Source organism: Dermacentor silvarum, chromosome 5 (genome assembly GCF_013339745.2).
Source record: "Dermacentor silvarum isolate Dsil-2018 chromosome 5, BIME_Dsil_1.4, whole genome shotgun sequence".
NCBI lineage: Eukaryota > Metazoa > Arthropoda > Arachnida > Ixodida > Ixodidae > Dermacentor > Dermacentor silvarum.
The window spans coordinates 92,630,223-92,657,373 of NC_051158.1; the positions used below are offsets into that span (position 1 = coordinate 92,630,223).

Consider the following 27,151-nt stretch of genomic DNA (forward strand, 5'->3'; position numbering starts at 1 on the left):
TCCAGATGGCGTGGCACTCTTTCAGAGGTGAAGCCAGGGCAAGCGCTGATTCGCCTTAGCTGGTAAGAAGCTGCGGGGGCCGCCACTGCAGAATTTTTTTTAGAACCTCCCTGGCGACACTTTCATGCGATAAGTGGGTGATGTTTTGCAGCATAGAAGTAAGGAGGCTTAATGTTACCTTGAATTCGGTGACACATACCTATACTTTTCATATGTGATGCACTAGTTTTTTCACTCATGAATGTAAGCAGTGAGAGAAGCCTGCAGTGAGAGTATGTATGAGACGGAGTACAGTATTTATGTGCAGCTTCAAATTAATTAGAATGAAGCTTCAAATTAATTAGAATGACTGCCTGCTCAGAATATGACAAGCAATTCTCCGAACGTAGGATGGGCTAGAGGAATCAGGGATGTAAAGAAACGGGAATGCTTCCTTCCCCGAGGAACACAATAACACACTAGCAGCGCACGTAATCGCGCAACCATAATGTAATCGCTTTATTTGAGATGATGCGTTCTTTGGCCTGATGGCAGTAGTGGTGCCAGATGTGCCCTCGTTGTGTGCAGCGTGTCGGCTACTTGGCCAGGTACTGGAAACCCTGCTGGTGCTGGGGTCTGGGCAGGCTGCCCAGGCTGCGCTGGGGGGACCCCTCTGCCGAGCTCCCGGCTCCGCTTCCCCCGGTGCGTCGTCGCAGCGAGCCCAAGGGCGTGAGGTCGCCGCTGGCACCTTGCCGCTTTCGTGCTGCACAACGGAGGCGAACTTAAGAACGACCTTCAGCAAAGTTTCTTCGTGAGCGAGTTGGTACATCATCATCATCATGAGTGCCATGCGACTAAATGACTATGCTGAAAAGCTCTTTCATCTCTTCCGTGGCAAAGATGCATGCTAGGCAGAGGAAATAAATCTTGTGCAAACTGTGCAGCTTTGAGTGCACAATATGCGAGGATGCCACAACCTCTTGCCATCTTCAGCACTCTCGAAAAAAAAAAAAAGCATGACATTCACAGACAGTGGTTATGCTTTGGCTGACACAGATCTCTTAATCCTTTCACTGTCGGGCTTTTTTCGAGGTGACACACCTCCTGTGTCGGTATTCTTTTTCTCAGATGTTATAAAACGAACACAATGGTTTGTTTTTAGTTGCAGAACGGAAAAAGTGACATGAATAATGGCAAATGCTTTCAGTGTGGTCCTCACATTCCTATTTGATGTCAGTGACATGGCGGGACAGAAACGTGAAAATGTAACGGTACATCAGTGACACTGAAAGGGTTAAGCAGCGTAACCACAGAGCGCTTGAATTGTCATTTATTGTCTTTGCATTTGCATTTCACAGTTCAGACAACTGTTACCACATAAACTCCTGTGTAAAAGACACACTGTTTTTCACAAATCTGGAGCTGAATTTATGGGTGTGGCCTAGGCAAGAGCAAAAAATTAACTAAATTTTTGCATCTTCTTTGAAAAACCAACGTGCTTGCTGCTGAGTGCAGTGGCCTTGGGAAGCCTATAATTTAGGTTCACTCGGTACACCATTCATCGTCACAAACACGTAACTGCACAGCTGGCAGCTGGAATTTGGTTCATCGCAAGTGCACGTCACAAGATGAAGCCATCCTCGCAAGCTGGCTTGGACGTTGAGCCATACGTAAAGTTGCGCGATGAAGAAGCTACGGGATTTTTCACGTAACACGATAGCGCCCCCGTACGTTTTAGTTGGTGCAGGTGCGACGAAAGCTCACTGCACAGTACTTACAAACCATGGGGCCTGTGTGTGATGCAAGGTACAGTGCTCGGCGATTGAAACGTGATCTCGAACAACATGGCGGCCGGAACTTTCTTGCACCATCGGTGGGCGCTGATGACACTGAGATCATGCATTTTTGTGTCATATGAAAGCGAGAAGCTTTTTTATGCATCGTAACTGCATTCGGCCCCCTCAGCGATCACCAGGGGTGCAACAAGCGGCGGCCACCATGCTGTCCCAGATCGTGTTTCAATCGCCGAGCACTGTACATACATTGAACAAATGCTTACACGTGCAGTGCTACGGGACAAGCCACAGGGCACCGGTGCTTAGTCGACGATGGCAGGAACAACCAAAGAGGAGGACCGATAAGGCACAACAGATGCCTCTGCGCTGCACCGATACGACGCTGTTTAAGGGTGCAGCCATCCTCGGATGCAGGCTCGGATGTCGCGTTGTGTGTAAGGTTGCGTGATGAAAAATTCCCAAGGTTTTTTTACGCGAAACACGAACAGAATGTTGCGGTCAAATACCTGCGCACTTTTCGGGCACCACGGGAGTGACGAAGCATGCACGAAGCATGGAAAGCCTTCAGTGCATGTTGTGCACACATGGTGGTGCTGTTCACATACGATAGCATGGCTGGAAAGTATGACGGCACAAACTGCGAAGTGCCAGGAAATGAAATTCGTGACGATGCCAAAGGCGTCCACGCCACGAATTTCATTTCCGGGCGCTTTGCAGTTTGTGCCGTCATACTTTCCAGCCATGCAATCTTTTGTAAAGAGCACCACCGTGACAGCAATTCATGACGACATGCATTTCGTGATACAATTCGTGACGAGTTTTGTCGGCACTTTACAACTTCCATTGCTATTAAAATCCCCGAGCTGGCTGCCTCACGACACAAACATACCAGTGCAAATATTCGCAGCAGGATGAGGCATGTGTCTGCTGCAGCAAAAGTCCGGAAATGGCTCAGCATGTCCCTCTTAAGAGCCACTTTAAGTGTTTTGGACAAGCACAGCTTGTGAGCACGATCCTGGTTAATTTTTCTTTGGACTTTCTTGCGCCACCGGTGGGCGCTGATGACACTGAGATGATGCATTTTTGTGTCATATGAAAGTCAATGGCAGTAATACCATTTCCAATGTGATTTGGACAAACTCAGCACGTCCACTTAGTTTTTATGCTACTACGTAGACAGCTGCCGTGCCAGCATTTCAAGTCTGCAGTTATTTCCCTCATTTTGTTTTACTACATAGATGTCAACACTTTTTCAGCCTTGAAGGCCGCATTGATTCAGTTTTTGTGCTTTGGAACGTAGATGACAGCCATTTTATGAGTGCTGTACGAGTGTGTTTAGTGCGGTCTTTGTGTTCTACTACGTAGATGGCAGCATTTTCTCAGTGCTGAAAGACCATGTTATTGGAATCGCACAATATTTGCATGTTTCGGCAGATTTGGAACGATGGTGTCTACCACTGACAGCTCACTAATGAGTCACACGTGCAAGAAAGTTGCTGCTCGATTCTGAGAGTAAAAGTAACGTACCACAGTTTTGTGCGAGTCTATCGCTTCTTCTACCAAAAGTGATGATTCGGAAAGCAAGGACGACATTGACTTGGCCTGACAGTGGTGCAGCATTTGAATGCTTTAAACATGGCACAGATTGGTTGAAAAACTTTAGAAGGGTTTTCAATGGAGTAGAGTTGGCAAATAAGCCATAAAAAACAAGAAAAAAGCAAAATAAGGTAACTTTTGGTCAAAATAATAAACACTTACGAGGTTAAAGAAGTGGCCTGAGTGGCTTGGACTTAATTCCGAGTCATGTTCATTTAGGATAAATCCTGATAACTAGCACTATATTTGAGACATGAGTACCCTCACATATGCTAACACAGAGTGATGCTCAGTTTGCTCCGACAATTACCATGCAGAGCTTTGGTGTTGGTACGGCCTCAAAGATCAGCTTGTTATGTCGCCTGATCTCGGAGGCTATAGCGGGACAGTGGTACTGTTTTCTGCTGCCTTATAAGCCATGACATTTTTTGTTTTTCTCTGTACCAGAATCACTGCTTAGTTGTGACGTCTAAACAAAAGTGGCCAGTGGCCACCATGTTTGTTGGTGCATCAATACTAACACGGCAATGTGCTGGGTATTCCAAGAAGTTGAGGGAAAAGTACAGGCTGCATTTTGAGTAAAGCTGTAGGTTTCATGTCGCACGCATGTACACCAACAATAATATTTGGCCGAGATGCTCATGAGAGCATTATGTATTTCAAGTTTTCTGTTGATACAGTATAGACCACTTATAACTTAACCGTTTATAGTGCAGAACTGGCTACAATGAGGCCTTTTCCAACTCCCCTTTATCCTCCCATAGAAGTCCATGTACAGTGGAATCTCGATGATACAAATCTCACGGGGTCACGAAAAAAATTCGTATTAGCCGAAATTCGTATCATCGAAACACAATTAAAACTAGCTAAATTAAAGAGCCGAGAGGTGAACTCACTCAGGCACACAGCATTTACAGTAAGACCACTTATACGTAATCGTTTAGCGCAGAACTGGCTACAATGCGGCCTTTTCCTACTCCCGTTTACCCCCCATAGAACTCCATGTACAGTGTAGACCGCTTATAACGTAAGTCTCCGAGTGCGCGAATATCCGCACTATAAGCGGTACAGCACTATAACCAAAGCAACAATTTTCAAGGCTTGCACATATGCAAAACATGTGCACCGAGCCGCCACGCGTATGCGACAGTCGAGGAATGTGGCTAGAACGTTTGCATTCAATTTACAGTCGAATCTCGTTGAACCAAACCAGGCGAATCAAATCACGCGGCGGCGCCACCGACCGGCATTGCTCCGGCACCGTCATAGACTAAAAGCTTAGGAGAGACCCCTCAATGTCGTGCGCGAACGGAACAAAAAACAAAAAAAGAAAGAAAAAGAAACGCGCAGAAATTTCACCCCTCTCAAATGGCAAGGTCGCCAATTCTGCGTTGCGCGGGAACATTCGTGTACGTGCCGACATCTCAGCCACGCTACCGTAGCCACGCGTAGAAAATGGCAGTGAACCCTTCTTTCTCCTTTATGCTTCCTCTACTTTCTAGTCACGTGTTGACCTTGCACGCTGTGGCTACGGCGCAGAGGGAAGCAGCGGCACTGCCGACGCCAGCAAATGCCCGCTTCCCGATAACGTCAGAAAACAAAACTTCGGGGAGCTGGCACCGGGCCGCTGGAGTGCGGCGCCTGCACGGCGTCGGGCGCGCACGGTGGCAGTCCAGTCGAAAGTGAGGGAGCTATGAGGGAGGGCGAGGGGAGCCACCGAAGCGGCGGAGTTGCCAAGTCAAAATCTGCTTCCCTGCCGCCCTCCTCCCTCACATTCCACGGTCTCCGCGTGCGCCCTTCGCCGTGCCATGCTGGTGCAGCCCGCTCCCTGAAGTTTCGTTTACTGCCGTTTTCGTGAAGGAAGCGTTGGCCACCGTTGGCAGTTTTGTAGCCCTCGCTCGCTATGCACGCCATGATATTTCACGACTCGCACTCAAGATTCTGGTTTCAGCCTCACTGGCTGTTCGTTCGCGCACCACGTGCTCTTCTCCTTCACTTCATCTCTCTTTGTTCCTCGAGCACTCCTTGGGGCGCCCGTTTTAGGGGAGCATTCGGCATCTTCGCTGACTTCCGTACTCCCAGGCAGCCGCACTGTAACCGGTATTTCGTTTCCCGCAACTGCACTATAAGCGATACGTGTATACATGGAGTGCTATGGGAAAATTAACGGGAGTCTGAAAGACCGCACTATATCCGGTCCTGCACTATAAGTGGTTACGTTATAAGTGGTCTAACTGTATACACATACCGCTTACAGTGCAGCCACATGAGACGAAATTGCGGCTTCCGCGGGAAAATCTCGCCGACAAGGGCGGTAGCGAGCACGAGATGCGCCCACCGATGGGAGAGGAGATCAACGAATGCGATGCGGAGGAGGAGCATGAGACGTGGAGCACGAGTCCAAGGGTGATAAAGTCGTCACCGCGCGCCGTATGTGCGAGTGAAAGGACGCGCGCCTTCACGGACAGCGAACGCACAGCGGAGAGCAAACGCGACTTCCGTTGCGCGAAAGGCCGTGGGGGTATGGGAGGGAGGGGGGGCAACGCTGTGCTGGGGCGCCAAATGCGTATCTTGCAACCGAGCGCAAGGGTAACTGGCGAAGAAATCTCCCTACGCGAAAGGAGCAAAGCGGGAAGGTAGCACGGGAGGAAGGGAGTGGGGGGGGGGGGGGGGTCATACTCTGCCAACAAATGCGTTCTTGTACTTTGCGCCTGTGCCGGCTGTCGGTGTTGTCGCGCGCACCGTATCTTGAAAGCGATCTCCACACGGCTCTGACCTTTGTATGCGCTGTGCTTACGCCGCTCAGTTTCCGTTGAAGCGATAGAGCGAAGAGACAAAAAGAAAGCACAAAAGCAACAAAAGCGCCACCGCTTCAAACTCTTCGCGCTCAGTCGTGGCTTCCGCGCTGTCCGCGTCGCGTCCGCGCCTCCGCACCAAAGAGAAAGAGAAAACGCGTGACTGCGCACTGTTCTCTTTCGGGGCCGTCGATGGGGCGGCGTTTATTCGTATCAACCGACACGGGTCGAAAATCGATTCATAACAACCGTTCTCTAGCACGTTGCAAAGTAATGGGGCTCGGCTGGGACCTCAGAAAAATTCGTATCATCCAGAAATTCGTATTAGCCATGATCGTATCATCGAGATTCCACTGTATACACATGCCGCTTGCAGTGCAGCCGTGTGACATGAAATACCGGTTATAATGCGGCTTCCGTGGGAAAATCTCGCCGACAAGGGCAGTAGCGAGCATGCTTCTCAACGAGGTGCGCCCACCGATGGGAGAGGAGATCAACGAGTATGATGCGGAGGAGGAGCATGAGACGTGGAGCATGAGTCCAAGGGCCAGTGGCGCACCGACGGGGGGGGGGGGGGGGGGGGGGTTTGAGTGTTGTAACCCCCCCCCCCCACACACATCCAGCCCAACATGTACTCATTCACATTGACATTATAAATCAGGAGGTTGCTGAGGTCAAATTTTCCTGATCAACAAAAAATGCCACAGTTTCGCCCTAAGGGCAAAGCAATGAATGCGATAGCAACACAGCAATGTCATACGAAGTAAGGTGAGCGGCTTTGGTAGCAATATGAATTGTAGTAAAATTAGCTGATTAAGTAAGCAGGTGTGCTGTGGCGTAAGTAGACCGACATGAAGAGAGACTCGATGACCACGAGAAGGCGCGTGTGAAACGGTGGTGTTGATGAGAAGCGCTTCCCGTGGGCAGCGCGTGCGAAGGTCCGGACACACCTGTAGCGCTGCACTGCCGATCCGGGCAGCATTGCATGTGTAGCGTGCGTTGGAAAATGTGGCCCGACTATTACTAACTGAATGAACAAGCGTGGTGTGAGCGCGCACAAACAAACACGAATAGATCACACTGAATGACTGCAGACAAGACTGTTAAACGCTGGCAGCAGCATACGCCGCAGCGGACGAAGGTACGTGCAGTCTATCGCTTCAACGGAAACTGAGCGGCGAATGCACGGCGCATAAAGCTCAGAGCCGTGTGGAGATAAGAGACGGTGCGGACGAGCGATGAGCGCGGTTGTTGGCAGAGTAGAAGTGCGCCACCCCCTGCTCCCTCCGGCGCTGGCTTCCTGCTTCCTTGCTTGCGCGTGGGAGTGCGTTCGCTCTCCGTGATAGCGCGCGTCCCGCACGCTTCTGCTTGGGCATACGGCGCGCGGTGAAGATTTTATCTATAGGGAACCTCACGGCGACGGCGACGTCGACGGCAGAAATCCGGTTGAAGTGTCCTATAATTGCTATCGCAATAAAACACTTTATCATTGTCTTGTATTTATTCATGCACACTTAAATTACTTTGAGTAAAATGCTGAAGAAATAAATCATCATCATTATATAATTATTAGGCATTTTATTTGCTGTTGGATTCCTCTGGCTAAAGCAAGGCAATTGCATATTACGCAAAGTGCTTGCTACCCTGCCCCACCCCAAAAATCCCCCCCCCCCCAGAAGAGATCCTGGGTGTGCTACTGCCAAGGGCGATAAAATCAGTGCCGCGCGCCGTATGCGTGAAAGCGCGCAGGGGACGCGCGCCTTCATGGAGAGCAAACGTGACTTCCGTCGTGCGAAAGGTCGTGGGGTTTGGGAGGGAGGGAGGGAGGGAGGAAGGGGGGCGATGCTGGGCTGCGGCACCAAATGCGTATCTTGCAACCAGGTGCAAGGGTAACTGGCGACGCAATCTCCCACGCGACAGGAGCAAAGCGGGAAGGCAGCGGGAGGAGGGGGGGGGAATATATACTCTGCCAACAATTGCGTTCTTGTACTTTGCGCCTGTGCCGGCTGTCGGTGTTGTCGCGCACACCATATCTTGAAAGCGATCTCCACACGGCTCTAACCTTTGTATGCACTGTGCTTACGCCGCTCAGTTTCCGTTGAAGCGATAGACTGCACGAACCTTCGCTCGCTGCGGCGGCTGCGCTTCCCCACACCGCACTTTGACAGTGGTTGTCTGTGGTCATCGAGTCTATCGTGTTTTGTGTGTGCACGTTGACACCACGCTTGTTAATTCCGTTAATAAGTGAAGGTGTAAAGTTTATGCAGTCAATAAACTACTATCCCTACTCCTTATAGCTCTTTGCGAATTTGCTAGCGCAATTGATGCTTCGCCTTTCGGGCGAAACTGCGACATAAAAAAAAAAAAATGATTACTTTGTCTGCTTCATGTGGAGATCGTGGGTACTTGGACATTAACCTTTCAACATTCATAAATTTACACGGATACAAAACTCTCAGTCGCACGCTTCGATTCTCGGATACGCATGGTTGCTTGGTCTACATGTTTTGCACACGTGCAGGGCTTGAAATCTTTGTTTTGGTTATAGTGCCGTACCGCTTATAGTGCAGATATTCACGACTCCGGCGATTTACATTGTAAGCCTCTACACTGTACTTACTGCACACACTTAAAGGGCCTCTCGCCATGTTCGGGCGTTGTGAAATGATAAGTGCGGTGCATAGATCACGCATTGACAATTGTGTCCGCAAAGTGTCACAGCGTTGCATCGCGCGTTTACTTTTCAGGGAGCCCCACCCCACTCCTGGTGGACAATCAAGGTCACACTGAAAATGGGATTATTGCCATTGATGAGCTGAGCTTGTCAAAGAAAGATTAACCAGGATTGCATTCACGAGCTGGGCTCGTCCAAAACTTACGGGTTAAAGGGGCTCTCAAACACTTTTTGAACATAGTAAGAAAACCTCGCCGACCTGTAAAACAGGCTCCTGTGAACATGTGAGCCAAATATTATTGCACTGCATGCAGTAGGGAACTTACAATCTCGTGCCATAAACGGTGAAAAATCGCTTGCCTTAGCCTTCACAATGTTGACATTGCAAGCTGATTTCGTGATCGTAAGAACATTCTCAGTAATACTAGTTCTGAGGTAAAGATATGAAACATGTTTGCGATCTCAATCTGCGATCTCACATAGCTGTGAGGCCTCCGAGATAGCAGCGGCATGCTGCGAACAGTAGATGCTGCGGCCACCACGGGGTGCCATGACTAGTCAGTCCTCTTTCTGGTAAGACACTCAGCTTTTTCGGGGGAGCCTTGGCCCCTTGGTGCAGCTTACAGCGTGCTAGTGGACGAAAGGTGAGAGAAAGCCGCTCATCGGTGCAATAACTACGTCTAACTCCACTGCACTGGAGGATTTGAAACATCTTTACGGCAGGAGATTCGTGAGATGACCCTCTAGTGAGGCCATTCTATGATTAGTTAGAAGTGGGTTTCATGGCCAATTTAAGGCCAAAACGTTTGGGAACTCTTAGAGTAACCAGGGGATGCCTGGAAACACTGGCACGGTGCCACTTCCACTGTTCGAAGCAAAAAGTGTCTCCGTTGCAAAGTTTGTGCGTGATCTGAGACTCACCAGTGCAAACTTGAGTGCAGACATCTTTTGCTCCATGGCCTTCTCAAAGAGCTGGAGCAGGAACACCTTGTCCTTCCCTTCCTGTTACAAAAACAATAAAGCTGCCTCATCAGTGACAAATTATTATAGAGACTGTCAGTAAATGCATCAATGTTGCATAATTCTACGCCACAGTGAGCAGACTCCCTCAAAAAAAAAGAAGTGAAGCGTTAGAATGATTTTTCCACAATTTTTCTGTTCATTTCTCGGAAGTACAGAGTAATTAAATCTTAATTTAGTGTCAAGTCATCACATGCTGCTTTTTTACGAAAAGAACTCAATCACTAGTAAAGTTTTTGATGATTTAGCATATGCAACTACGTGCGACACATGTAGATGTAAGACTCTACATGTATACATGTGCACATCTATGTGTTATTTTGTTCCATGTATATACCCCACATATTCAGTGGCCCATGCCAATGAATAAACAGCACGAAATTCAGTGCTTGTTATTTGTACCCTCCCATGGTTATTGTGTCTATTTTTGTGGTATTCTGTGTTACAATTATAACTCAATCACTGACAGAAAGCACATTCACAACTTAATTACTGGCCGAAGACCTTCATAAGAAAGGAAAAACGATCTCTTCACCAGTGTATGGAACAGAGCACGCAAATTTCCCCGTTAAATTGATAGTGCCTTCAGCAGTGATGGCACTTGTCTTTTCACTCATGCTATCTCGTATATTTACACTTTACACACGTATTTTACACATTACTCTGTGCACCAGCGAATGGAGTCAATAGGTAAGGAGTAGTTAAATTTACATGCAGTTCGAAGTGTCTCTGGTTTTTTTTCCTAGGCATGCCCAAACAGCAAGACAAGTTTGCATAGACAGCTTGCCTCATTGTGGTAAGAAGAAAATAAATGCTTGCCCATGCTTGGCGCTGTCGTCTGTTGCTTCATATGGTTGTTACACAACACCGGAATGAAAACGTGATCATGTGATGAGCAATCCCGATTGCCTACTAGGTGAGCAAAGAGTTCCCCGTCCCACCAGTGGATACTTATGGTACAGTCAAATGGTTGCTTCCAAGCTTCCAGAGCACTCTGCCAGAGTGTTTTACATTTGACTGGTTGAAATCGGATGCCTCGGCTACATTCGACTGTTTAATTCAATCACCCTCCTCAGTCTCGAAGAGCTCTGCCACTATCTTGACTTTATTTTGTGGGAATGCCTTCGAGACCTCGTCAAGTTCCAGTCACATGACTACCTCTTGCTTTTTTTTCCTCCGTACCTGTGCGCTATGCCAAATGGAGTGGCTTCCGTTGCACCCGCTTCCTTTGTCTACTCAGAGATGGCTCTGGTGTGCTTTGAGAGCGTGCTGTGCCATAGGGCTTCTGTGGGAGTCCTCTAGCTCGGATTTCAAGAGAGCGCCTGATATACCCACTCCGAGCCGAGGGTAGGGGCGACCAGTCGAATGTACAATTAGCTCTCTAACAGTTTCATACAATTACCTATAGAGGGAAAAGTGGCACTGCAGTGCTGCTGTATGCAAGGCAATGCTGGGAAGTGGGAGTTTGGATTAAAGTTTTTCTCAGACAACCAAGATACCCTGAAGAAATGTATAGCAAACAGTGTTACATACATGTCACAATGGTCGAGTCTCTACAAAAGCAGAGTGTAAAACAGTGTCTTTCCTGCTTTATTATGCAAGAACACTTTTCGTTAAAGAAAGGCACTCACGCTGCGGTGTACAGTTATATTCAAATGTGGACGGCACCAGCAGGTTGCTAATGTTGCAGGAATGACGACAAAGCCTACTACGCTCACTGTGCATTGATTTTGATCGTATTTACCCATTTACTTTACTTATGCGTCCTCTACTGATATATGTAAGCATTCATAGAACACGTATTAGGGAGAACCGAGATTTTCTATGAAGACTTTATTTCAAGAAAGATTTACTTGCACAGCTATGACCACTTAGGCCAGGTCGCAGCCAACACAAGCCAAACTACATGCATCCATATCCTGGCATTTCCACGGTGGCATCAGGTTTTCCTCTCGGTATTGTAAGAAACTCTACGAGTAGCTTGTGGCTTCCCAGAGCGCTCAATGGAACTGCCATGGTGCAGTGGTTAGGACAGCTGGCTTACAACCGATAATGCACGAGTTCAAACCCTGCCCAAAGATGGGGACAATGTTTTCTGCTCTGTGATACTTTGTCATGACCAACTGATTGAAGGAAGGCACCATGCGAGGACTTGTTTGTGATTTGCTGAATGGCTATCACTATTAAATAGAGCACTCACCATGATGAGCTGCTCGCGGAGCAGGGTGACCATCTCGGCATGGGCATGGGCCAGGGCTCGCATGTAGTACAACCACAGGCTGCAAGAAAAATGCACATAGACAGTGGATTCTGTACACTTGTCACAGTACGAGGTGCGCCATAAATACTGTCACAAGGTTTATGTCTAATACTTCGGATAAGATTAACAAATTTTGGGAAATATTTTGTAGAGCATTTGTAGAGTATATCAGGAATGCAACGCAAACCATTTGATTGAATATGTCTGCTATTAGCCTTAATCACGGCCTTTAAACGTTCTGGTTACGCCTCAATGGCAGCCCGCAAGGTATCAACAGCAGAATTTTTCTCCATGCTCGCTGCAGCGATTTTTCAGGGCCATCACGCTGACGCTGATGGGCGCAAACCTCCTCTTTAGAACAGCCCACTAACCGAAGTCCATTAGGTTTGATTCAGGGGAGTTGGCTGGTAACTCTACAGCTGGAATGAAGTCAGGTGTGGGAGTGCAGCACCACTGCAGGTGGCAATTTACTCTTCGATTTGTGTGCTTGAGCACCGTCCTGCTGCAAAGTCCTAGATTGCTCGCTGAAGTGGGACTGGGACCAGGGCAGCGAATAAAGCTATAGAATTTCTTTAGGGTACATGTCTGTATTGATCTTTGCGCCTTTCGGCAATAAAAAAAAGAGGAATGTGGACCCAGGAATGAGAAATGTGAAACTATGACACACCCCGGATGAGAGCTTCATGAATCTCCCCAACTGGCTGCATCAGCAAGCTCCGACTTTGGAGCAAGCACCAATAGTTTGAGTGTTGCGATGGGCTTCTACCATGAAAATTTTCTCATCAGTGCATACAGTTGCTCTTCAAGGGCCGTGCCGAAGGGGTGTTGTTTGCAGTGTGGTCGAGCTACCCTGAGCTGGCGCACCAGCAAGGAGCGACTGCACCACGTCATTGCCCTGACTCGAAGAACCCAGATCATTTTGGCTGTGCGATATATACATTTGGAGGGTGCCACCATTAAGCCATTTGGGGCATGCTTCTTGCGCCCTCTACAGGGCCAACAGACGTCGGCATTTCCCCACGTTCCCTTTCTCTGTGCCTTCGTCCATGTCTTCTATGGACCTGTAGGATAACATCTTGGTCGCTTCATACAGCTCTTCTCAATGTTTTCTGCTAGCTGCTAGCACTGGGCTTTCTTCCTCACAATTTTCTTAGAAGGGGCCACAGAGGCAAGATGACCAATGTGCAGTAAGTACTACCTTAAATGTATCCTGAACCACCCCTTGGGCTTCATGGAAAAACACAGTCTGCAGATAACATAAACTGCTGTGGACATCTCGGCCAGTCGTGCGTGGTGCGTGGAGCTCGCAAGCAGAGCACTAAATCATCTTTATCTCAAACACTCTCTTTTCAACAGAAGCCTTCATTATTTTCGGGGCAGCCAATTTCAGTATATAGCAGATTCCCATACGCGGCGGTAATAACCAATAGAGTAGCCAATAGCAAATCAAGAAGGGTGTTTGGATCAGTGTGCTTCTTTACTCTACTGTGTAAATTTATTGACGCAGCTTAATAAACAGGCTGAAGTAAGCGAAAGTCTGCGTTCGAATTCGATAAGAATTATCTACTTCTGGAAGTCCGACTATCGTAATATCGCCGGGATCGAAAATGCATTTCATCTTTGTACTGCGGTCTACGCAAAAAAGTTGCGAGTAGCTGCGCCTACTGCGCATGGCCTCCAAGATAGCAGCGGCGTGCTGCGTGGTGTAGTCTACCACAGTGCTACGGGTTGCTGTGACGAGCCCTCTCACCGCGAGACACTCGACTTTCGGGCAGGGTTTTGCCCCCTTCAATTCTCCTCTGAATAGCTTCCAGTGCGCTAGTGAAGACGAAAAGAAGAGAAAGTCGCTCATCGGTGCGATAACTCTGTCAATAGTGAAGTGTGCAAAGTGTCCCTGGCATTAGTAAGCTTGCTCCTTCTCCCGTCATTGACAACATGCAAGCAGAGAGAGGGTTTTCCCTGATAAAATGTTTTCGGGAGACAACAGATAGCCCCTTGCAAAATCCTCAACGTGCTACGGTATATTTTACACATAAATTTTGAATAGGGTTGAAGGGCGCAGCCCGATGCTGAGCCTGAAAATTGTGAAAAAGATTGAATTTTTAAAAACTAACATCTTTGAAATCTGTATCTCCCTTTTCCACTATCTGTACAGTATCTCGCTTCACGGATCAATACTTGTCAAGAATAACCAAATTTAACTCCATAACCGTGTCCCTTTCATCTTTGAATTGGTTCTTGGGATTTTCTTGCAAATTATTTTTAAACTCCTCAAATTTACAATGTTGATACCTTGGCACCCAGGGCAGGTAGAATAGAAAAAAATTTTTCGCATTAGAAAGGTGCATGTATGATAATGTTAATGCAAGAGATCTTAAAAGTTTAGGCTTCAAAATTTAATTACTTTGTTAATGTCTTGCCGCATGTTCCAACATGCGCAAGAAGTTGAGTTTAATGTATTATAACAACACTTATACCGACAACTTTTAAAAAATGTTTCATTAGTGCATTCTTCACCTTGTGTGTTATTGATCCACGCATTAAAGTTAAATCATGGTTTTGCCATTTTTCAAATAGAGTGCCTGAAGCAATAGTGGTATGTGATGGTTAATTAATTTTATTTAAATCATGAAACAACTGACCAGCACAAAAAGAACTAATGCCTGAAGTCAGCATGATAAAACTAACAAGTATGCATAATTTCATCAACATTCGTTGAAAAATTAAAATAGAGAAAAGAAATTCACTTCGAACTAGACTATGTGCAAATAACGTGATACTTGGGCCGGTTGGTACATACTTATGCTATTCGTTTAAACATTTGCTTTATCATGTAGCTGCTGCAATATATGCCAAAGGGGCCATTGTGCTAATGCCAGATTACAAGAGTATGCAAGCCTGCAGAAGAGTGCACCTCATAGGCACTTGTCTAGTCACACGCATGCGTGTAAATAATTTACAGACTTTAAACAATGCATCATCTCGAAAAAAATATCGGAACAAAGCATGTGCGAGACATTTAAGCACTTGCTATGCACAAGCATGGTGATACCTGCGTCAGTGAACCGTTCGTATCTCTTCTCAAGAAGGAATTGCCACATCTTGATAGCGCATTGCAAAAGTCTCATGCTCTCACACACTTGGTGGTGACTGCATATAAGTATGTAACCTTTAACTAAAGAAATACACATTGTGGCTTCTAGCCAGTGCTTGTGTCTCTCTTGTCCCATTCTAAACGCTGTTTCTTTGCATGAATGTGCAAAACAGTCGATTCCGTTAATTCGACCCTGACGGGCACGAGGCGACTGGTCGAATTATCGGGGGTCAAATTAAACAAGGGTGGCTGAACGGGCATGTTGGTAATGTTGCATCTTTGGTAGCAGTGCGACAATCTATATGGGAAGCGAGAGACGTGACAGGAAAGAGCGCTTTATTCCCATAGAAAGTTTGGTCCCATAGAAATGTATGGGCGTCAGCAGGGACTCTCGATCCAGGTCCAATTAACCGAAAAATCTAATGAACTGGAGTCGAAATAACGGAAGTCTACTGCATAAATTTATGGTGTTCGCGACTTCACATCCCACTCTCATCTCCTCGATCTTGGCACACCTTATCAGCATTTCGATACTGACACGCGTGGTTGTTTATCTTTTACCAATGACTGCATTTCACTGGCTAACACATGTTAAAAGTTATCACTCAGCACAAGGTGCGCCTTTCTGTATCTGAAATTTCTCGAATGTTATCGCTGGTTCTGTCATCACCGAACCTTGTGTAATCAGATTGTACACGCGACACGAATTGTGTAGTACTTCCTGGAAAGTACGCAGGAACCAGAGTGTCACTTGGTTCGTGGGCAGAGGTTCGCCCAATAATGAGTTAGTTTTGCGATTCACAGTATTTTGCTACTGCCGTCTTCACCGTCACTACAACATGGCAATATCATGTCACCGGAGTGCTACAAGCCTCTGCTTTCCAACAATGTCTCTGTCCATTCACGTCCAACGATGAGCCTTGTAGGAAAGGAGAGGGTTGCAGTGCTCTGGTGACACGATATCGAAACGCCCATAAGGTGAGCAAGGTCGAGGAGATGAGGGCTGGACGTGAAACCACAAACACCATCAATTAACTGCGCATGTACAGAGTTTATAACGACTGTGGTTATGTGGCGCAGCATGTACCGACAGCCGCACGGTCCACTGTTTGCGTTTCATTCTGTCGTGGTAGTACAAGGGGTCCCAGACTCCCAGGGGTATACAGGTAGGTGTGTGACCACTTTTTGCGCACCTAAGCAGCACAATGCCAAGGAAGAAGGTAAAGGGCGACAGCAGGTACTGGAACGCACGGCTGGTCTCCGTCTGCTCCACGGTTGACCACCTGTTGATGTCGAAAAGCGCCAGGAAGGCCGCGTACGCCATGTCCAGCCCCTTGAACGGACCGCACACCTCCGACGGTCGGATTCTGCGTGCACAGTCCACAAAAGCATGCTGTACATTTTTACACGGTCCGTCTGTGCTGGCCAGACTTGTCGGATATCGGCAACAGTCGAGTAGATATAAGGAAACGAGAAAAGGTCAAACACACGAGAGCAGGAAGCTTTCTTTGGCTCCTCCCCTGCTTTGCGTGGGAACTGTATGGACGAGCAAACTCGGCCAATCCTGGAGACCATTGTAATCAAAGCTAGGCCGATCCAGGCGACAGTGTAATCAAAGGTGGTGACTGAGTGGGCTGATCCTGATACCAGTACACAATATCTGTCTTGGCAAGACTTTTAATTAGGCGAGTGCGAACAGCTGTCTACTCTGCCTGTCTACCTGTATCCCATACTATGGCTAGAGCACTGCACGGGCCCGGGCTGCCCGAAAGCCCGAGCCCGCCCGCGGCCGCGGGCCAGGCCGTCCGAAGCGTTTGTCGGCGGGCTCTGGCCGCAGGCCCGGGCCGGACTCAGGCTTGAAGCCACGGGCCCGGGCCAGACTCGGGCCCGCTCATTGAAGGGCCTAAGTAGGCCTTCGAGCACACGCGACCGTTATGCATTGCATGGTTCAGTGCATTCTGTGCCAAGCTGAAGTGACACGTGCAAGATGACTGTCATCATCCTCATCAGCCTATATTTATGTCCACTGCAGGACGAAGGCCTCTTCCTGCGATCTCCAATTAACCCTGTCTTGCGCTAGCTGATTCCAAATTGCACCTGCGAATTTCCTAACTTCATCACCCCACCTAGTTTTCTGACATCTTGGACTGCGCTTCCCTTCTCTTGGTATCCATTCTGTAGCTCTAATGGTCCATCGGTTATCCATCCTACGCATTACATGGCCGGCCCAGCTCCATATTTCCCACTTAATGTCAACTAGAATATGGTTATCCCCGTTTGTTCTCAGATCCACACACGCTCTCTTGACTGTATATCTTATCACATGACTATATCTTATCAAAGAAAATAGTAAAACAGATGAAGTTCTCATTTTTAACAGTGGAGCTGTTCAGCTGGGCTTAGCTAATGTGTCCGCTGAATCCAAAAATGTGGGCCGATCCTGGCAGCAGTGCAGAAAGGGTCCAAGCGCAATGGCACATACACCTGTGAACTAGCGAAGCTGAGCCTGGATAAGTCTAGCTAAGAATCGTGGGACTAATTGCCTATCGATAGGCAATTGATAGCCAATAATAGCTAGTCATAATCGATCAATAATCAATAAATTCCCGAAAATGCTGGGGATGACTTGGTAGTGCTTAGCCTAGCCCAAATATGTGGCCAATATCTTACGATAGCCAATCGACAGCCAATCAATAGCTAATCGACAATGGATCATTAATCAATAAATTCGGATAACTTGGTATGCTTAGCCTATCCCAAATCGTGGCCAATATCTTGCAATAGATAATCGATAGCCAATCATAGCTAATCGATAATCAATAAATTTAATAAATTCCGGGAAATGCTGGGGATGACTTGGTAGTGCTTAGTCTAGCCCAAAATCCAGGACTAGCTAGGTGCCCATCATCTCCACTGTCTCTTTAGCATTGCGCGGCCAGTGCAAGCTCCGCAAATTTTTTTTTCTTTTCCGCAAAAACGAATTGTTTCCGCGTAAGAAAAATAAATTACAAAGAACCACTCCTCAAACCATTTCTAAGTTACCGCTTTTGCGATTGCACTATTACCAGTGTCGATACTGTGGCATTATTTTAGCGCTAAGGCCAATTACTTTTGTGCTTCAATGCATAAAACGGCGCTTTCCTCAAAAAGTTAACTGGAACGCCCATGCTTTTCGTTGACACGTTGAAAATTCGTTCCAAGTGGATACGCCTTGCGAACTCAGCGGCTATAATTCGTAGATTGAGATGTGCTAAAATAATAAATTAAATGGTAATTGCATAATTATGGTAATTTCAATTAGGCTTTTGATTTCTCGTGGAAGTAATGGCCGCCTCTCGAGTAGTTTAGATCAAGGATTATAACTGTGCTATCTGCCACAGGCAATCTTTAAAAATTTAGTTCAGCTAAAATGAAACGCCCTGTATATTTGCATGCTAAATGATATCATAGAACCATATCGTACAAATCAAGGTAATGCATGCGCACCACCAGAAAAATAGTAGCACAGGCAATGGGCCAGATTACTGATGTTCCCATGGGAGAAACAAAGATTTCGGCCTTTTATTGCTTATATACTGCAGCTGATAAACCTCGAGAAGGTGAAGCTGACAGATACGGTACAATCTGTAAGTAAAAAAGAATTTTTTTCTTACATTCGGGCCTGTCATGCACACGTCGGGCCCTAGCTAAGCTTAGTAATGAACGCCTGGGCCCGGGCTTGGAACCACGGCCCGGCTGGTCTCGGTCATGTGCTTGGAACCACGGGCCCGGGCTTGTAACCACGGGCCCGGGCTGGTCTCGGTCATGTACGCCCGAGCCCGGGCCGGGCTCGGGCTTTGTATTACGGGCCCGGGCTGGGCTTGGGCCGAAAAATCAGGCCCGTGCAGTGCTCTACTTATGGCCTCTGGAATGTGAATAAAATAGTTATTAATTTGTCCGTGTTCCTGAGTGTGTGATCATCTCACCACAGCTCTTTATCTTCCTAACTTCCTGAATGGACACTAAACAGTAACATTAATTGAGCTTAGACGGGTAAAGTATTCTTCCACAACTCTATTTCTCTGTTTTCATTTATTCAACCTGCAAAGAAGTTGGTTATTATAGCAGAAAATGAATGCAAAACTTCTTTTCGTGGAATTTTGTGCTGAAATGTCACCGCCAACGTCACAGACTGCACAATATTTTCTTGTGTTCCAGCTGTTTGGGTGCAAGAAATGTTCTCAAACCTTGCTAGGTTGATTCTTTAGTTTCCTTAAAATGCACTGTCACCCTTCTCTGCAGCTAAACGATAAATTGGATGTGATTAGATGCTGTCAGAATCCACGACATCACGGGAAACTCCTGGACAATGTTGCCACACACCTTTAGTTCTTGTCTTTTACTGAGCCTCCTCGCAAGGTTAAGAGTGGATATTTTGCTATTGTGGAAGCATAGTTACTCACAGCTGCCAAGCTAACGTGCGATCCTGTCGGATTACATCGATCACATTGTTGTACATTAACAACAGTGCAAAAGGCGCTTATAATATATTTGTTCGCGTGTCGTGTACTGGCACGGCATCGAAAACAATGAAATCGTATCAGACACGAAAATACACCTTCGTTTATCCTTATGTTCATTATAAGTGTTCATGATGATATTGGCACAAAAGAAGGTGGGTCTACATGAAAGAAATGCAAGCGTGATGTCTCCAGCAAGCCAGAAACGGTTTCTTGTCAATTCTGATGCTGTGTGACATGGCACACGAACAACCAATAAATTACGAATGCGTTTTGTACTGTCATTATCGCTCAGTGATGCAATCGATGTGATTACATGGGATCAGCACGTTGGTTAAGCAGCTGTAGGTCTGCCAAGCCATTGGGTGAAATGTGCATGTGCATCAAGAATGTGCAATTTCAACTTGCTAATGCTGAGTACTTGAAAGTTTTGTTACCAGAATGGCAGTTTTGTTACCAGAATGGCATACCATGAATGCAAGCGAACAAATATTTGATTTGCTGAAAGCGATATTGTCTTGGGTCTTGTCGTCTCGGTTTCATCACAGCAGCAGAATACTCACTGAAATACTCACTGAATGCTCACCAAATTTTAGGTTTACTTTGTTGCCTCCGATAATTTGTTACATCTGAGTTCGCTATATCAAGGTTCGACGTGTTCCTCTTCAATGACCCTTTAAAGCATGCAACCCAACTTCTCTCTCATTACAAGAACAAAGAAGCTTTCATGAGACCTCTCGTTTGTCAGTACAAGGGGAGGGCACTCTGTCTGTACCTGAGCAGAGCATATCCCAGGGTCCCCGTGGCCAGCACGAAGCTGAAGAAAGTGAGAGCCAGGAAAACGGTCTGGGCTGCACAGCCCGCCAGGGCGCACCGACGGCTGCGTGCACATGACGCTCACCCGCTTGACGTAGAAGGTCAGCACCAGCTTGGCACAGCCCACCAGGGGCAGCAGCGGGCAGTAGAACATGCCAGCCCTGGGCACCAATCACCACCGGTGACGTGAAATGACGACGACAAGGACAAAAACAATGAAGAAAAAGGTGACAAGAAAAACGGCATCGGCAGGTTGGCTTCATTCGCCATAGTCACAACGTGAAGATGAGGGATGCTGTCGTTAAGGGCTCTAGATCAATTTTGGTCACCTAGGGTTTCCTTATAATGTAAACCCGGAGATTAGTACATTGGTGCTGGTTGACTCAAATAAACCTTCTCACAAGTAATATGAACAACAAAAACAGTGCCTGAAAACAGTGGTGATGAACCTATACCATAAAATCCTGAGCAAGCGCCCCCTCTATGGTGAAAGATAATTCAAGAAAGGTTGGGGGGGGGGGGGGGGGGCGGCCCATGCTTGGTCGCGGACGAAATTAAGGGCTGTCGGCCCCGGATATGGCGGCCAGTGAGCTAGGCCTATACCGTCACCCAGCGATCAAAAGCTTGCCTGGCTTGTTCGTTTGCTTCTGTCGGCAACGGTAAATCAAATGTATTGCAATTAAGCGCACCATAATTAGTACACATTGTGCTGACTAACATAGGCACTTTATTACGAGCTGCATGTGGTCGTGTCAAGCGCCCCCGGTCTCGTATTTGACAGCCCAGCGAGCTAGGCCTGCTGGCTCCTAGCCATCGCGGCTGTCAACGGAGTCGACACTATGGATGTGGCCTGCGGAAACACGTCTACGCTGCTCGCATAGTCGTGTTCATATTGCCATTGTTTGTTTAAAACGAAAGAACTGTGCAAAGACGTTTGTTTTCCTTTCTTTGCGAAGTTACGCAGTATTAGGAGCGTCCATGCAGGGGCACCGGTTCTGGGCGTAGCTATGCACCGCTCGCTCATTCGTACCCTGCATACGACGGAACATCGTACCATGGTCTTGCTAGAGTGTACTAGATAGGGGGAGTGGGTCCAGCGTGGGCTCCCCGCTGAGGCTTCTTTTATCGAAAAGTTATACCTGAATGAGCGGCCCCGCACGCCGGTCGGACGCTTGTCGCGTCAGAGTACCGCAGCTGCATGGAGCTTTGACAGGTGTTTTACTCTGCTGCATCTAGTTTTGATACTCGGTGGCGTAAACAGTGATTTTATTCCCCCGACCTACAGTGAATAAAATGGAGAAAGAGCGACTAAAACGATGCAAACGATGCAACAACGATGGTGTCGAGCAAACGACAGCTACTCAGCCCACCAGCTCGCCTCAGCCAATGGGCGCTGCCGAAACAGCCGAGCTCAGGATAAGGTGACGGCAGTGTGTCCCAATTTTACCGTTTTTGCATCACTGTCGGCACTTGCCGAGGCGTCCGCCGGACCCACGCCCCATTCTAGGACACTCTAGTCTCGCACTTAATTCACATGAGACATTCGCACATTTGACGACAATGGCAACTGAACTGACGAAAGCTATGCCTATGGCTATGGCTATACAGATAGCTGGCTAAGGTGACTATCGGGCCTTGGCAGAAGTGCGGTAAACAATAAATTTCTTTCTCATAAACTGCATCATTTTGTGTAATTTATTATGCCAATTTCGTAAAAGTTGACAAAAAGAACTGTAGCCAAGCGGTCGGTGAAAATGCATGAAGCAACCATGCAATCAAAATGCAGTGCAATCTTCTTATCGTTGCCGCTGATGCAAGAATGTTTGAAATTTAGTTTATACATAGTCTCAAGAAAGTGGTGTCAGCAGTGTTTTTCTTGGCATGCACCAGTTCCAATGCAACCGCTGATGTCCACAAGGAGCACCTCTCTGATATGCCCCGTACAGTTTCAGCTTGTGAAGTACTCTAGCTTAGTTAAAGTTATCTATGCCTTGCTAAGCAAGCTAAACTACATTAGTGGCACTGTTAAACAAACTAAGCTATCTTAGGTGACAAGAGGCACAAAGAAATCCAAAACAACCACTTCAAGATAAGCACCAGTATAATGCAAGGGCTCTTTTCACTAGATTTTCCATTATCTACTGTTCGTGGCCGCCAATTCCAGTGATAAAATGGTGGAGTGTCACTCGGCCCACTGACAAACTCCAATAAGAATAACTTTGGAATAGTATCATTACATCATCCCAGCCCAAGCAAAATGTGGCTGAAGTTGCCCTTCAGCGGATTTGACAAGGCCAAACATGCTAGCAAATGCCAATATTAAATAGGCCAATAAACGACCGAGGAGTGAACCGGAGTGGGCACAAGGACACGGAGACTCACCAGACAAGTGTCTGGGTGTAGATGAGATCCAGGGTGTTGTGTGCGATGTCCAGCTCCGGTGGCCCCACACGCGGCGTTATGTGCTTGTAGATGACGGAGCGCAGGGCCTCACCCACGCCCGTGGTAAGGAGCAGGACGAATGCTGTGTCGACCACCAGAAGCCGGTACAGCTCCTGGCCCAGCCGCTTTCCCAGCACGGTCTCGGCGCTGAGGGAAGGAACCGGGCACGCCAGGCAGAGTGTCAATGTTGATGAAAATCTGAGCACGCTTCAAAGTCTAGATGTTGCAGACAGTGAACAGCTGCCAGTGCTGCTTTTAATAAGCACTACGGAGCAATGATGATGATGAATCAATAAGAGATTGAGGAATTATTTGTTAAAATTAATTATGGGGTTTACGTGCCGAAATCACGATCTGATTATGAGGCACGCCGTAGTGCTTATACGCCGTAAAACTATAGGTGTCTGTAATTTTATGTTCTTATTCCAAGTATGAGGTTGATATTTGTTTATCTCATTTGGTTCTAACCTTATATATAATAAGCATTCTTTACTTTATCTCCCAGAAAAGTTTGCAACAAATCAGTTCTTTGGATTTCGCTAAACTTGCTTCGCTAAACTTCGCTAAATTAATGGCTTCTGCATCTTTCAAGGAATCCAATAAGACCAACTCATTGCTCTGTCTACCCAGAAAAAGAGCTGAGCTGCCGACTTTGAGAAGACTTTAGAAAAACAATCCTCTGAGTGTCACCTTCAAAGACTTGTAACTGTTGGAGTTCTTCAATAGAAGAGAACAAAATGATGACAGACTTCTAAACCAAATTTTTTTATGCAGTGCCTTCTAAAATATAAGACTAATAAAGTGCATACACTCTCGTTAGCTGCTACAACACTTACTCTTGACCAAATGTCAACAGTGGTAGACCATAAAAACGCCTCAATGTAGACTTGTTATCCAGGATTTTGTGACACAAGGCCACTGGTCCAGAGAGACACCTTTACTCATAGCAAGCTTTAGATACAATAAGATTGTGAGCACTGTGATGGGAGCCTATGACAACTGTCACAGTAAACAGTGCAGAGACTTGCCAAAATCAATATGGTACATCACCCCTCCCTGTCCGTTTTTCCACTGTGCTCACATAACCCTCCTTCAAAATGGGATCAATACAGGCACAGTTGCTGATTTGAAAGGCCCATTTCCTGATTTGTACCAGACCTCTGAGCACGCGATGCGAACGTAAGCAAATATGTTTTGCTGAGTCATCATGCACAGCAAGTGCAATGTGATGCTCACCTGCTTTGAGGCCAGCCAGAAGTACATGAGCACGCCCAGGAGCACCATCTTGGCCAGAGTCACCCTGGGAGGGGAGGCAGCCGTTAAGACATTTGTTTGGAGAGCAGGGGGGGCCTTGTGTCCACCTAGTAGACATGTTCATTTTGTCTGCTGCTGAAGTGGTGATTGGCTGGGGGTGATTGGCTGGGGGTGCTTGTCTCTTTCTGGCACGTACCCCAGCCCAGCCAGTCAGAACTTCAGCAAGAGACGAAACGGACATGTCCACTAGGTGGACACTGACAGAATACCTCCCCCCCCCCTCCTGCCCCAAGTATTGAGATTGTGACCAGGTCATGCAAAAGAAAAGACAAAACTGCAAATGTACATTTGCAATGACAAAAATTACACTAAAAGTTACCAATGGGGCACCCAAAACCATCGATGCTCACAGTTCAGGATGTTAGTAGCGTCACCAAATGTACAGCACAGTCCACTGTTAAAGAAACCACCTAACCAGTAATGAAGCCACTATGAGTGGAACCTTTCTTCGCCTTTTATTGGAAAGAAGTTGCTGATATGATCAAGTGCACATACAGTAAAACCTCGATAATTCGAAGGTCGCCGGATCGCGAAAATTCTTCGAATTAAGCGGACTTTCGAATTAACCAAAATGAATAATAAAAAAGAAAACAAGCAAGAACTTGCCGCAAAAAGAAATCACCTTTATTTTCCATGTCCGAGAAAAATTACTCAAAGTAATCACCGATGCGGGATTAGTTGGCGCGTGGTTCGCCGCTCCTAGTGCCATGCTCTCCAGCTGGCTCAAAAAACGCATAAATATCACCCGCACTGCACTGAACTAAGTTGCGGACGATGTTCACGGAATCGATAACTGGCCGCGAAAGCGGGCGTGGTGTGGTGCTTGACACCAAAAATTTGGATTTGCTGGATATTCCGGACTTCAAAATGCACCATCAGGGTTCCCATTGAGTTCATGCATTTCAAACCCAATTTTTCGGACGAATTGAGACCCCAAAGTTCGATTTTGCGGACTAAATCGCTCCTTTCCGAGCTGCGCTACCCAATTACAGTGTACTAGAAGGGGTTACAGTGTACTAGAAGTACACTGTAACCCAATCTTGGAGGCCGCCATGTTGGATTTCGCACTGGCTTGGATTCCAGTGGCTCGCTGTATAGCCTCCAAGATTGGAACGCGCGCTATCAATAGAGAGCTCGCGCAATCCTCATGTCTCGGAGGCCATGCCCGCTCTTCCTTGGCTGACAAAACACCCCAGAGTACTGCACTTTTTCTTTTATTGCGATAGCAATTATATGGACACTCCGAAGCAGATTTCTGCCGTCGGCGTCGCCGTGAGGTTCCGTATGACGTCAATGGAGATGAAATCGTCGCCGCGCACCGCCGAATGCTGTATGTGCGAGTGAAAGGGTGCGAGGGACGCGCGCTTTCACGGGGAGTGAACGCATGGCGGAGAACAAACGGGCGTTCTGTGCCGCGCCCTTAAGGGCTGCAGAAGTAGGCGTCTCTTTCCTCCTTTACAATCACCATATCTGTAGAGCAAATGCGCCTTCTTCTGACGCACGAAAGGCCGTAGGGGGAGGGGGAGGGAATGTTTAGCTGCGGCACCAAGTGCCTATTATATCAGAGGCTCCGGCAACACTCACCAACGCCGCACGCATTTTGTGCGAACGCGGGCAAAACGCCGATGGCGTCGACAACAGTTCTGCGCGTTGCCGGTGCTGCTGCATGCCCAAGTTTATACAGCTGATAAAGCTACTATCATTACTCCGTATAGCTCTCTACAAATTTGCTATCGCAATTGATGCTTCGCCTTTCAGGTGAAACTGCGACAACTTTTTTTTCTTAGTATATGCGCTCAGCACTATCGTTGTAACCATTTATTGTGGGATGCTTTTTATTGCGACAGCAATTTTATGGACACTTCAAGCGGACTTTCGCCGTCGGCGTCGCCGCCCTGAGGATCTATACAAAGTTTAAGGGCGATAAAATCATCGCCGCGCGCGCCGTATGTGAGAGTGACAGCGCGCGGGGACGCGCGCTTTCATGGAGAGCGAACGCACGGCGGAGCGTAACGCGACTTCCTCCCTCGTGCGAAAGGCCGTGGGGGTATGGGAGGGAAGGAAGGGGGGAGGGGCGACTTCTACTCTTCTAACAACTGCGTACTTAGCGCCGGAGCGGTTCTCGCGCGCACCGCATCTTGCAAGCGATCTTCAGACGGCTCTGACCTTTTGTATGCGCTGTGCTCTCGCTGCTCAGTTTCCGTTGAAGCGATAGACCGCACGAACCTTCGCTCGCTGCGGCGGTCGCGCTCGTTCGTGCGCGCTGACACCACGCTTGTTAATTCAGTGTTTTTTTTTTTCGGTTGCTATTTTGAACGTGGCGTGTACACTGAGCAGGTGTCTCGGAGACCCATGTCTCAGTGATCGGCGCTACCTCCTGTACCTTCGCGAGAGCTAAGCGGTGCGAAGCTCGTTTCTTGGATCTCCATGGCAAACGCCGTTGGCGGAGATCGCCAACGCGTTGACGTTCGTGTCGACTGTACACGGAGGACGTCATTGCTGCGCAAATCCAAGCAAGTCGATCCCCTCCAAACGTAGTATGAGGCAGGGCATTATTAGAGATTTTTTTTTAAGCCGCACTAATAACTTTTTTTTTCGATCGAACGAGTTTTCCGGACTATTTTTCAGTCCCCACGAGCTCGGAAAATCGGTTGGCGACTGTACGGAGCGCCCTAACCTAACCGCTGCACGTTGCTACTAGCCGGAAACTTCGAATTATCCGAATAGAGCCGGGGCCATTCAAATTATCCGGTAGAATTTGCATTGAGAATGACGGGACCGCTCAAATTCTTCGAATTAACCGAAATTTCGAATTAAAGTTCGAATTATCGAGGTTTTACTGTACATTAATAGGTGCATAAAAAGT

At 47.4% G+C, this 27,151-nt stretch overlaps 1 pseudogene; it reads right to left on the minus strand.

Moving 5' to 3' along the window:
• Positions 1 to 9,656: 9,656 nt before the first annotated feature.
• The window catches only part of LOC119454236 (transmembrane channel-like protein 6), a 57,334-nt pseudogene continuing 39,839 nt past the window's right edge, over positions 9,657 to 27,151 (minus strand).